At 41.8% G+C, this 12728-nt stretch overlaps 1 protein-coding gene across 6 annotated transcripts in view; it reads left to right on the top strand.

Moving 5' to 3' along the window:
* Positions 1 to 11316, top strand: part of EDDM3B (epididymal protein 3B) — a 60008-nt gene extending 48692 nt beyond the window's left edge. For 4 of the 6 annotated variants that reach the window (XR_004285750.1, XR_004285751.1, XR_004285749.1 and 1 more), the window contains 2 exons: positions 10041 to 10171; positions 10546 to 11310. The gene's annotated coding sequence lies outside the window, so the exon portion shown is untranslated. Of the gene's footprint in view, positions 1 to 9018; positions 9030 to 10040; positions 10172 to 10545 lie in introns of those variants that run through there. The other 2 variants (XR_004285754.1, XR_004285753.1) reach the window with 2 other exon arrangements.
* Positions 11317 to 12728: the final 1412 nt, after the last annotated feature.

Here is a 12728-nt window from a genome sequence, read left to right as displayed (position 1 = left end):
GTGCGTGGTCAGGATCATCTGTTGTCGTGAAGTCATTGCAGCAATGGAGCCTCGGCACCAAGTAGAGAAACACTGAACAAACCAACATATTAAGATTAATAAGGCGATAAGAATGAGAAGCCCAAAAAGGAGATTTTTAATTGTTGGCCATAGTCGTTCTTCAAACCAGGAACTTAACCATTCACAGAGAGAGAGAGAGAAGGATCTTGTAGAGCCTTAGTCTGGGCATTTGTATCTTTTATTAGTGTGACATTTTTGTGATGGTCTGGGATGTACATACAACATTCTGTTTGATAATTGTGCATGTGCCACCCTGTGCTGCTGTCAAGACATCTAAGGCCATCCTATTTTCTGGACTACCTTGTGTATTTGTGAGACTTTGGTATTAAGTAGGGAGATTAGTTGGAGTGGTGATAGTTTTAGTAAAGTGCCCATGAATCCAGGCAAATCCTAAAGTACAGTGACCTATCCACCCAGGAGGAAGCAGGGCCACAGGTTAGTTCCACATATCCAGTGGATTCCATTTGGAGCTAACCATCTAATGCCAGGTCGCCTTGCCCAGTCAGTAGCAAACCAGTCAGTAGCCTGGAATACTATTACTATTACTTGGGAACACATTTCTAATGTGTTATTTGCCCAAGTATCATACGTATGATTTTTTTTGTTCCTAGCAGAAAACTACCTTTTGACTGAGCTGTCCAATGGGTGTGGGTATGAACCACAAATATGTATCCCAGATTTGATATATGCCATCCTCAGTATAGCGAGAAGGAGGTTTTGTAACTTAGGCCCATATTTGATTGGGGAGTTATGGCTCCCCTTTCCTTCCAAATAGCTCCATGGGCATGTAGTACCAGGAAGGCATATTTGGAGCCAGTGTTAATGTTTATTTTTAGGCTTTGGCAATTGCAAAGTGCTAGTGAGCACTATGGCATACCTAGCTTTTCTTATTCTTTCTATGAAAACTACTGTCATCAGTAAACCAACTGTCATTTATATTTTTAAGAGGAGCCTCTTAAATCTGGCCAACTAGAGTAAGCAAGATCAGTAACCTCTGAACAGTTTTTCTCTATAGAGAAAGAAGTACAGTGGTCAGGTTCAGGCATATGGGTAACTAGGTTTAAAGTTTGACAAGTTTTAAGTATTATTTCTGCATATCTGTAAGTATAGCACAGTATTTAATAAGTTGGCCTCCATCATCCATTGGTGGCCTTTGGCTTCTAAAACAAATCTGGACCTAATGTGAAGTCATTACAGTCAGGGACTGTCCCATAGTGAGCTTTGAGGCTCTTTTTATGAGGAGGGCTGTTCTATGCTTAGCTAAAGCATCTATTTGTAACTGTACCTCAACAGAGGTGGCCTCTAGGATAAATATTACTAAGGGATGAAACCATTAAGAAGCCCTTCGAGTGGTCCAGCCTTAACAATATCCTGAATACAGAGGATCACTGGCAAGTGGGAGAAAACTTGTCAAGAGATAAGGGGAGTCCCCCATGCATCATCCAATCCTATCATAAAGAAAGTGGGGTCATCCATTATCTCCACAAGTCCATGGTTAATCCTATGGAGAGTGGTATGCTGGCTTTTAGGCAATTTCATTATCCCAGCCACACACAAGGTGATAGTTAAGTTATACAATTGTAGGGGAATCAATCCCATTTTTCCAGTTGTTTAATCATGTGCCGTGAGGTCTTGTTATTATCCCCACAAAATAAAAAAAGCAAGAAGGTCATCTAAATGAGCTATTGTGTAACTTTTCTGAAGTTTACCTCAAATTGTTTAGCTTAGGTAAACAAACATTTAAAGACAATCAAATCTAGAATAACATCCATAAAGGTGTGTTACTAAAACATAATTTTTCTCTCTAAAATAACCCTCAATTCCAGAGATAGCCAAATCAGGACGAATTCACTTGAGAAACAAATCCAGTTTTAACAAACTTGGCCTATTAGTTACATAAGCTCAGCAAGAACAGTTGAGTGTGATCATATAGATCTTTTAGAATCTGCTTTGCTGGAACTTCTTATAAGGAATCTCTAGGTTGAACTTTTAGTAGCCTCTCTGGGCCAGAAGCCAACCCACGTACTTGCCATCAGGCATGCCTGAAATATCTGTCGATTTCAGCAAATGCCTCTTCCTGAGGCTCTGCACCTACCAAGGAGTGACATTCTTTACTTACCTGGTGAGGCTGCTGGGAACTCTGTAAGCAAGGTATCAGGCCAACAGTCCCAAGGGGCTTTATGGCTCCAGGTTTCATAAAGTCAACCTTAGTTCCTTAAAGCTGTCTGGTCATATCTGAGTCTATGCATGTCTTTCTCAAATATGACATTCCAAGCAAAGCCTTGGTGAAATAACCAGTTTCCAATGCTGTCCTGTTACAAGGAGAACAGATTCTTATTGAACTTATGCAAATGACTGATTGCCATGGAAGAAAGAATACTTACTGAGACCTTTTGGCTTCAGAGGGTTCAGATAGAGAGAAAAGTTGAATGCCTTGATTTGTTTACAAATCAATACTTTTACATCTCTGTAAGTTACATATAACTTAAGAAAAAGTATCCCTAGTCTGGAAGAGCAAACATTAGAGAGAACCAGCAATGTTTAAAGTAAGACAAAATATTAAGTGACAGAACACTATAATCTTTTAGTTCATTTAGTCCCAAGTTACTAAATCTGGTGAATGCAGCTTTAGTTAGTTTTGGAAATTCTTACCCATTTCAGTTTTAGGATTTTCAAGTATATCAAATATCTGTATTTGTCCTGAAAGTCCTTTATATGAATCTCCTTGAAGATAAGACTCATTTTACAAGAGAATTAAAATAATTATAAATGACAAAAACTCAAAATGGATATGGTTAGAGCTGACGAGATGAGAGTTTCCACTTTAGCTGGCAAGGAAATCAGGTTATTTTTGTGACACATAACATTGCCATAATTACAATATCAAGCGATGATCTCTCAAAACATTAAAACTTTAGGAAGTGCATAGAATCTCTAGAATAAGTATAGCATTTTCCCAAATGTAACCCAAGGTTTATCACTGGTTCAGTAGTACTTCATGAGCAACTTCACATATCAAGGAAAAGCCCAAGTTAAAGAGATTTACAACTTAAATCTTGTTAACATTTGCTAAAATCTTATAAAGTTTTGAAGCACATGCCTAAATATAATTAGGGATGTTAAACACCTGATAAAACATAGAAACTGGGTTTTCTGAGCAGGCAAAGAGAAAACCATTTACATTCTCTTAACAGCAGATCAATTAATCTAAGAAAACTTGTCCTTTTGAACAGAGACAATTTCAGTCTTATACCAATGTACCTTAAAAACCCATTCATTTAGTCCATCTTGACCATAGCTAAAATTCCTTTTCTGAAGATTTCCCTTCACACCTTCTACAACTTTGCTTTGCATTCAGGTTTTGTCCCAAGCCATTTCCTTCTAAACAACCATTTCATTTAGGACAAAATGACCTTGTCTTACCCTCAAGAAAATGTATTCCCATTCCTTATATCTTTCTTACATATCATCTACTTTTCCAGGGTTGTTTCCCTTATTTCCATCAGTCTTAGTTATACCAAGCAGAACTTTGTATTCTTAGAAATACCTTAATCTCTAGTGAAGACTAAGTATTAACCAATTGTGAACTGTTACAACAGAATTCTTCAGATGGAAAATGTATGAATCAGTTAAGCACAAAACATGTTTACCAACCGATTTAAATACTCTTAGTTTCTTTGCAGTAAGAAGTCAAAAGCACATACCTACATCCAGTAATTAACAACTTAGCATTTTATCCCGTTTGGTTAAGACCTAGATGTCATAATTTAATTCCATTTGTTATCCAAGCAAAACTTTAAATTTCCAGGTTACCAAAGACTTTGAAAGTTACTTCAGCAATTACCCATTAAAACTTTGAGACAGACAATTAACCATTAGTCATTTCTTTGCTAACAAATTTTAACAAATAACACAAGCTTATTTGACTGCAGTAAGCTTCGAAGTTTCACATTTACTGTTGATAACTTAAAAGACAGGTCTATCTTAATTAAACCAACAAACTTAACTTAGTTCTGATACTGATTTACATTCCACCTGGGTCCACTCCACTTTGAATGTTTACCTGAGACACGGGTGGGAAGGTCCGGAGTGGGGGGTGTTAGGTCCAGGGGGTGCTCTTCTTGCTCCTTGACAGTGAAGAGAGAAGGAGCCATGGTGCATGATCCAGAGGCTAGTCATGCAGGCCACAGGCACATTGGTGCAGAAACAGGAAAAGGGGGAGATAGAAGAAACAAAGTGCTGCCAGGAGGCAGAGAAAGGATTCCCGGTTTTAGAGCTCATAAGCCCCAACAGAGGAGCAGACGCCATGCTTTCCCACCAGCAAGGCGGGAGGGGTTAAGCAGTCCAAGTCGGGCCAGAGAACACAGGGAAACTGCCCCGAAACAAAGAGAGATTCGGCAGCTGCTTGGGAATATTCCTTACAGTCTCTGTCTCAAGTTAGACTAACCCCAGTTGGCTCCAGTTTTAGCCATTAACATGGGAAGTGAGTGAGGGAGAAGCCCCACAGCTATTAGGAGAAACAGAGAGAAATAAATTCAGAGTCCCCTATGCTAGGGATGGCCCAGCAACCTGGGTTTACTAGAAGGTTTATTTACGTAACTATCATCCAATATGTCAGGAGAAAGTTTACTAGCTGACTCATTTGGGCAAACACATTCTGCAAAAGCCCCTTCGTCTGGGGTCCTGGTGTAGAGCAATGAAGGCCTAAGTATGATCAGTGAAGGTCCTAGGTCCATTTGCCCTGTTTCCTGCAAAGGAGATCTAACTGATAGATCCCACTGAGGCCATGAATTGTTACAGGAGCTCAGTCCTTTCCTAAGTTTTGCAATCCAAATTATTTCCAGTGGGTTAAAAGGCACCCCAAGGTAGAGTCCTTGGAAACTACAGAAGCCTACTGAGGCCATGCTCCCAGAAAAGTAAAGACAGTCCATTACCAAATCCCCCCCGACTCCTGGGTGGCATCCCACGCAGGATATGTCAGAGGTTCCCGTGTGTCAAAAGCGACCAGAGGCGTCTCTCAAGATATTGCTACTGATCACCATCCTGCCTTCCCCAGGAAGGCATTCCTGCCGTAAAAGTCCCTGGAGGGGTTGCCAGCGTCCCTCCTCTTCCCCATCGCATCCTAGGCTGCTAATGGGTGCCTGGTGAATGGACCAAAATGCTGTGCGATGTCATGCCATCGTCTGTCCTGAAGACTGCATACTGTTTTGCCATTTTAACCCATGGAAATACTAGAAAAGTTTGGCAAGGGGAAATTACCCAATTTCATAGATTTATGCAGTTTGTAGAAGACACTGACAAGAAACAGTAAAGACTGAAATCCATCATGGTCTACGCAACATTCCAACACATGTGGTCCTTACAGCCAACTTCCCTAGGAAACGGTCCCCGGTTGCATTTTAATTCAATCGGGTACTGGTTTTGGCTGACTCCCAGTGGAGGTCCTGTGCCCAGAAGTGGATAGACCAGGAATGAGGAGGGGATCACATTAGATCAATCAAGAGGAAACCTCACACGGGAGTCTTAAGATTGGCAGCCATCCTGGTGACTTAGGTGGCTGTCCCGTGCCCAAGAGAGACAACTTTATATAAGAACAGGAATAAAGAGAGGGTATCAAGTTTCTGGGTCTTATTGCCATTCTAGTCAGGGTACTAACTTACAGCCAAAAGGCAGACGCTCTCCTCCCCGTAGAGTAGCCACGGGCTAGAGGATTACAGCCTGAGAAATTGACATGAAAGTATTCCAATAAGACCATACTCCTTAAAAATCCCTGAAATGAGAGTAAAGGAAAAGGAGAGAAAGTACTTACCAATTTTGCACCAAAGCTCAGAGTCCAAATGTAAAGACTCACAGCCCCACGTTGGGTGCCATATGATGAAGTTCTAGAACCTACGTGAGGTTCGGTGGGCGGAGGTCCAGAGCCGATGACCAAGAAAGAATTCTTGAGACATCTTTGGTGCAAAATGGTGGTTTATTAAAGCATGGGGACAGGACCCATGGGCAGGAAGAGCTGCTGCCCTGGGTTTTGAGAGATGGCAGGTTATGTACCTTGTGGTTGGGGAAGGTGAGGGGAAGGGAGGTTTCAACAGAGATTTCATATGCTAAAGAGGGCCCACAAGGTACCCTGATATCGGAGGCCTACCGGTGGCCTTGCCCTTGTGGCTTGATCAATGTTGTCTTTAGGCCAGCCATTAACATCAAGATAGTTGGGAGGTTCTTGGTGGGATGTCATAATCAATTGTCTTTGTTAATGAGGTTTAGGTTTAGAAGAGATTTAACTATATTTACATTCCCTTCTACCTCAGCCTCCTTAAGTTAAACATTAGGTGACATTAAAGCTCGAGGAACTGAGTTATTTGCCTCTGGAAATTTGTGCTATTGATAAGGTTAGGGGTGTCTGAGGAATGCTACACATATTACTGAGGGGGAGCGGATGGAGAGGGGGTGCAAGGTACTAGCTTTTGCTTTGTCTTAAGCCAGCCTCCTGCTCCCTCATCAGAGTTAAGGTTGGAAAGTGATCCAATTTTATAAGAAGCAAACCTGAATTCAACTTAGTATTAATCCCAGTGAAATAGTGTCTCCCTTCAATCTGTCTACCCTTATTCCCACTTCTTCCCCAATCTTCCCAAGCATAATACATTGAAGCAGCTTGAATCCTGGTCTAATAACCTGGGTAGGACCTTTGGGGTAGGTACACGGTGGCCCAGATGTGAATGTGCCTCCTCTGTCTTCTGTATATGATATAGCACTTCACATGATAGAGGACGAAAAAAAATTTCCCTTCAAGATTCTTTCAGCCAGTTTAAGACTAAGTTGACACCAGACAGATTTAATAGAAGAAAAAAAAAGCAAAGTTTCATAATGTGCACATAGAAGCCCAATAATGAAATTGAGAGAGATCACAAGGAAATGATGGAGGCAGGCAGTTTTTAGACATTTTAAATAATGAGACAATAGATTTGTGAGGAATTGACAGGAGAGACAATACACATGTTTGGGAGTGCTAATTAGTAAGGAATTCCAAGCACATTCTGGGCTGACGTAGTAGTTTAGTAAAAATCAAGGAAGTTTGTTTTTATAGCTTTCTTGGCTCTAAAATCCCTAACACTGGTAGGGTGTCTGGCTCCCTCACTCAATGGAACATGATACTTTTGATTTCAGGGTTATGAGTTGAAGCCCCACATTGGGCCTAGAGCTCACTTAAAAAATAATAATAAAAAATAAGTAAAATCCCTATCCCTGGTGATAAGAATGTCTTTTTATTTCTTAGTACAGGGAGGGTACCATTCTTAAGAGAGATTCAATTCCTGGTTTGGGGGGATAGAGGAGGGTCTGAGTGTCCTTGCAATGGCTGTTTTCCAAGTAGATTCAATTCAAAATGGTCAATATTCCACTGAGACACCTTTTTGGGGTGGGCTGTCCTGGGTCCCTACAGCATTCTGAGAAGTTCTCTCACTTACATATCTCATTAGATTCTCACAGGTCTGTGAGGCAGCTGCTCTTAACCCCATTAGTAGACACAGGGCTTGGAGAGTTGAGAACCAGTTTGGAGATTACACAGGACCAGCTTCATGCCTCATCATAAACAAGCTTTTGTTTACAAACAACATTATACCTTCATTTTGACCTGAGCAGCTCCTGTAAGGGCAGTCCCAGTCTTGGAACTTGATTGATCAGAACAACATTTCAAAATTCAAGTTCCTATATGATTCCATTCTGAAACCAGATCAAGAAGATTTATAATAATGATAATGATAAATGGCCACTGAGAAGTATATGAGTAGTCAGAAGTGATAACAGGTTTCACACAGGCTTTGGGGAAGTGCTCTAAGGAAAGCAGGATCAGATAAACACAGTTTTGCAGAATCAATGTAACTGTAGCCTGGCATGCAGATGATTTTGAGCTGATTATTTTGAGAAACAGAAGACAAAGGAGAAGCTCTGAAACAGGCCTATAAATCATGCTTTTACAAATAAGGGACATTTATCATCATAGAGGAAATCTCTATCCCTAAGGGTGTTTCCCTTGCCAAGTAACAAGATAAACATGCCTCTAAGTCTCAAGGAACTCTTACCAATCAATAAGGCACAGATTTAACTCTGCTTAACAAACCTTACCTTTCCCCACACTCTTCTTCCTTTCTTTTGCTGAAGACGGTCTGTTAGCCCAAGGTCTCACCACCTCTTTGAATGACTCTTCCTGATGTGAAGAACAAAGGCAAAGGAAATGTAGGAAGAAAATTAAATTTCCTTACAACATGCAGTCCATTGACAAGTACTGGAGACAGGCAGAGAGACCTTCTTGAAAGAGCTCAGCCGCCTCAATGTTAATACTTTGCTAAGGATAAAGATAACCTTAGCTTGACATTAGCCCAACCCCCTGCATCTTGTATGTGCCCTTTAACATATAAAAATCCCAGGACAGCTGGATGGCTTAGTTGATGAAGTGTCTGCCTTCTGCTCAGGTCATGAATCCAGGGTCCTAGGATTGAATTCCCCTGATGGGCTCTCTGCTCAGTGGGAGCCTGCTTCTCCTTCTCTCTGAGGCTCCCCCTGCTTGTACTCTCTCTCTGTGTGTCAAATAAATAAATAAGATATTTAAAAAGCATATATGTAAATCCATTTGGAAACTTCCTTTATCTGTACCCCATCCAGGTTATATATCAGCGATCATCCTCCAAACTTATGGCCCACTTAGTAGACACCTGAAGGGTCTCATGACTCATGCTGTACCAGACACTAGTAAATGACCTCATCTTAATAGCAGCTAGCCCTGCAAGGCCCTAAAAGCCTTACTTTCAAATTCCTTCAGGGCTTTGCTTATCCCTAACACCACCTGAACTTAAAAGTATAGAATCAGCCACCCTTCACAACCCTAGTGCAGCTCTTTCTGCCCTTGGGTCATGTCCACATGCTTTCATAAAACCACTTTTTTGCACAAAAGATATCTCAAGAATTCTGTCTTGGATGTTGGCTTCAAACCCTAACATATTTCCTACACAATCTATACTGGGAGGGTGATGATGCACCCCAACTCCATGAAGAAAGAAGCTCCTTCACTACGACCCTCCTGCCTTACACGAGGTATCTTTTTTTAAAAAAATTAAAAAAAAATTTTAAATTATTTGACAGAGGGAGAGAGAGAGAGATCACAAGTAAGCAGAGAGGCAGACAGAGAGAGAGGGGGAAGCAGGCTCCCTGCTGAGCAGAAAGCCCCATGTGGGGCTCGATCCCAGAACCCTGAGATCATGACCTGAGCCAAAAGCAGAGGCTTAACCTACACTGAGCCACTAGGTGCCCCACACTAGGTATCTTTTTATCTGGCTGTTCATCTGTCTCCTTTACCATATCCTTTAAGAAACTGATAAACCATGAGTGTTTCCTCGAGTTCTATGTGCCACTGTTGCAAAGTAATGGGAACAAATAGGGAGTTGGGGAAGCTCAGATTTATAGCCAGGCAGTCAGAAGCAGAGGAGACAAGCAGGACTTGCATTTGGCAACTGGATTGGGTGAGTCTTGTGTGTTTGTGGTTTGTTTCTCCTAAAGAAGTGAAATCATGGGGATGCCTGGGTGCTCAGTGGGTTAAGCCTCTGCCTTTGGCTTGGATTCCAGGTCCCTGCTCAGCTGGGAGCCTTCTTCACCCTCTCTTTCTCTGCCTGCCTCTCTGCCTACTCGTGATGTCTGTCTTCCAAATAAATAAAAATCTTAAAAAAAAAAAAGTGAAATCATAGAGCTCAAAATGACAAAGCTTCAGGGATGGAAGCACTCAACTGATATCAGGAATTCAAATTTCATCACACTTCTTTGAGGAAGTTATCACTTCTCCTTTGTTCCTTTAAGTAGGCTTGCTATTCCTGCATCTGCCTCTGCAGATACTGGATACTGGCTTTAAACAGTTAGTTGGAGAATGTGGCTCTCATCCACACTGTCCACAAGAAGGGCATCTTCCAAGCCCTGGGTTTCCCTTTTCTCTTTCCTAGGGCTCAGAACCCTTCCCTGCTGCAAGCAGGTCATGCTGGCATATCTGGCAGAGGAACAGCAGACAAAAGCATCTAAGCCTGGGACTAACCACAGCCTCTGTCCTGAGCAGGACCCCCAGCAAGGAGACCTGGTAAGAGGAGATGCCTGGGGACTGGGAAGAGTAGAGCTATGACGATGACCAGAAGGTCCAGTTCACATACACGGAGGAGAAATATTCCAGGAGCAAGGAAGGAAGACTAGGTTCTGTTTGCATAAGCACAGTAGAAAGAGAAGAGTGGGGTCTCCCAGCCAGAGAAAAGTTCACCTTAACTCACATTCCTCCTCTGTGGGCTTCAGGTCCTTCCTAGAATTTTAAGACTCATGTCAGAAAGAAGATAGTTTAAAGAACAAGAAAAGGACTATGAAATCTTAAAAGGCACAAACACATCTAAAATGTGAATGATAATTTTGCTCTATGGCTTCTACTACGATCATTATCTCATTTTCTTCTCTCTTCCTACACAGAAGAAATGATGCTGGATCTTCTGGGACCCTTTCCTCTCCTGTTGCTGCTGGGATCATGGGGGCCAGTGCTTCCCCCTGGTGCTATGGCTCAACTCACTAGGTTTCGAAAGTTTGAAATTCAGCATATAAGTGCAGGTCCCGTATAATGCAACAATGCAATGTGTGCTGTCAATAGTCTTACTCAGCACTGTAAACCTCAAAACACCTTTCTGCATAACTCCTCCCAGAAGTGGCTGCTACCTGTCTTTTGCCCAAGAGGACCTGCAGGAATGGGCAGTATAACTGCCACCAGAGTGCAAATTGTATTGGCATTACTTACTGCAGTCACACTGGAGGGACATAGCCCAACTGCAGCTACAGTAAGTACTACTCCCCAGAATCAGTTCTACACTGTTGCCTGTAACTCCCATCACCTGGGTGACCCTCACTATCGTCTAGTTCCTGTCATTTAGATTAAAACTAAGGTTTCTCTCATTTGGTGCAGTTTCTCTCATGATCTCTTCTGTCTTGTCTTTTGCTTTGCTGATTTCCATGGATCCCACAGAAGAAAGAAGTCAGGGAGTGGGAAAATTAGAGGCCCAAGATGCCAGCCCAGAGTTGTGGACAAATGTGTTCAAATACTTTTCTGCTTTGAAGCTCCGTGTGTTTTGAAAGAATACAACAGGGAAGAGAGCAAAGACAGACCCAGGCACCTAGTTTCACTCTTGAAACTTCTGTCAAGCTTTGTGCATTGTGTTCACAGCAATAAAATCACTTTCTGTTGCACTGTAATGACCTTAAATGCATGTGTCTGGGATCCCTTTCACAAACTGTCAGCCTGGGGCCGTCTTAATTGCAGTTGCTCACATTCTCAGGGGAACTATTTGGGCCCCAGGTGACTTTCAAAGTTATACCTTAGCCCAAGGTTTCTGCCACTCCCCTGCCTCCCCCATGTCTTTTTAAATTTTGGAGGAGGGAAGTTCATCATCCCTTCAAACTCTGCTCAAGGCTTTTACACATTTCCCTTGAAACCATTGTCTATGTTTATTTGGAGGTGGAATGGATATCTCACAGATTGTGCATAGTCTTTCACACACAGATTCCAACCTTGGTAACTGATGCATTGTACATATTTACTATTGGTTTTCCTATTCCATCAGATGATGTTTTAAATATAAGTAGTAGTAGGGATAATAATCCACTGTAGCTTTAGAGTCACTTGTCCCATGATGTATTGGAGTGCATGAAAGATAGCACAAGATCAAGGGGGAAAAATGCACTGGGAAATGAAAAACATTCTTTCCTTACCTAAATACTGAAATATCACAGAAGTAATGATGTTTTGGAACCAATATTGGAATTAGACACCGAAGGACAGGAGTTTAGTATTTGACTGGGGTGCATCTGGGTGGCTCAGTGGGTTAAGCTGTTATATCTGTGCCTTGTGCTCAGGTCATAATCTCCAGGTCCTTGGTTCAAGCCCCTTCCAGCTCCCTGCTCAGAAGGGAGCTTGCTTTTCTCTCTACCCTGTCCCTCCTCTCCCCTTATGCTCATTCTCTCTCTCTGACTCTCTCAAATAAATAAAAACATTAAAAAAAGAAGGAATTAGGCTGGGATTAAGAATTTAGGTTCTAGGTGTAGGAGGGAAAATAATTTTCTCTCCACCATTCTAGGTTCTTGGATGAAACCCCCCTCCCATTATAAAAAGACTGATTAATAAGACAAAAAGTATTTTAATTATGTAAAAACATTTGGTAGCCCCATAGAAAATGAGACTAAAGGCATCTAGACACTGAGGTTTACAAATCTCTAGTCTGATTTCAGAATTTCTCCTTGTCTGTGTTTTCTCAAAATAAACAGCTTAATGTTATTCTTATGTCAAAAAGTTGTATTTTGGGCCAACATATTCTGTTACCCTTTATCAATCAATCAATGGACTATATTCCTGTAACATGGTAGAAAATGTGTATTGATTTCTGCTTCTGATTTTTGTTGTTATTTTTTCTTAAAGATTTTATTTATTTATTTGACAGAGGGAGAGAGAGATCACAAGTAGGCAGAGAGGCAGGCAGAGAGAGAGAGGGGGAAGCAGGCTCCCCGCTGACCAGAGAACCCAATGTGGGGCTCGATCCCAGGACCCTGAGACGGTGACCTCAGTGGAAGGCAGAGGCTTAACCCACTGAGCCACCCAGGCACCCATGCTT

This window comes from Mustela erminea, chromosome 5 (assembly GCF_009829155.1).
Source record: "Mustela erminea isolate mMusErm1 chromosome 5, mMusErm1.Pri, whole genome shotgun sequence".
Classification (NCBI taxonomy): Eukaryota; Metazoa; Chordata; class Mammalia; order Carnivora; family Mustelidae; genus Mustela; species Mustela erminea.
This window is presented reverse-complemented; position numbering and strand designations above follow the sequence as displayed.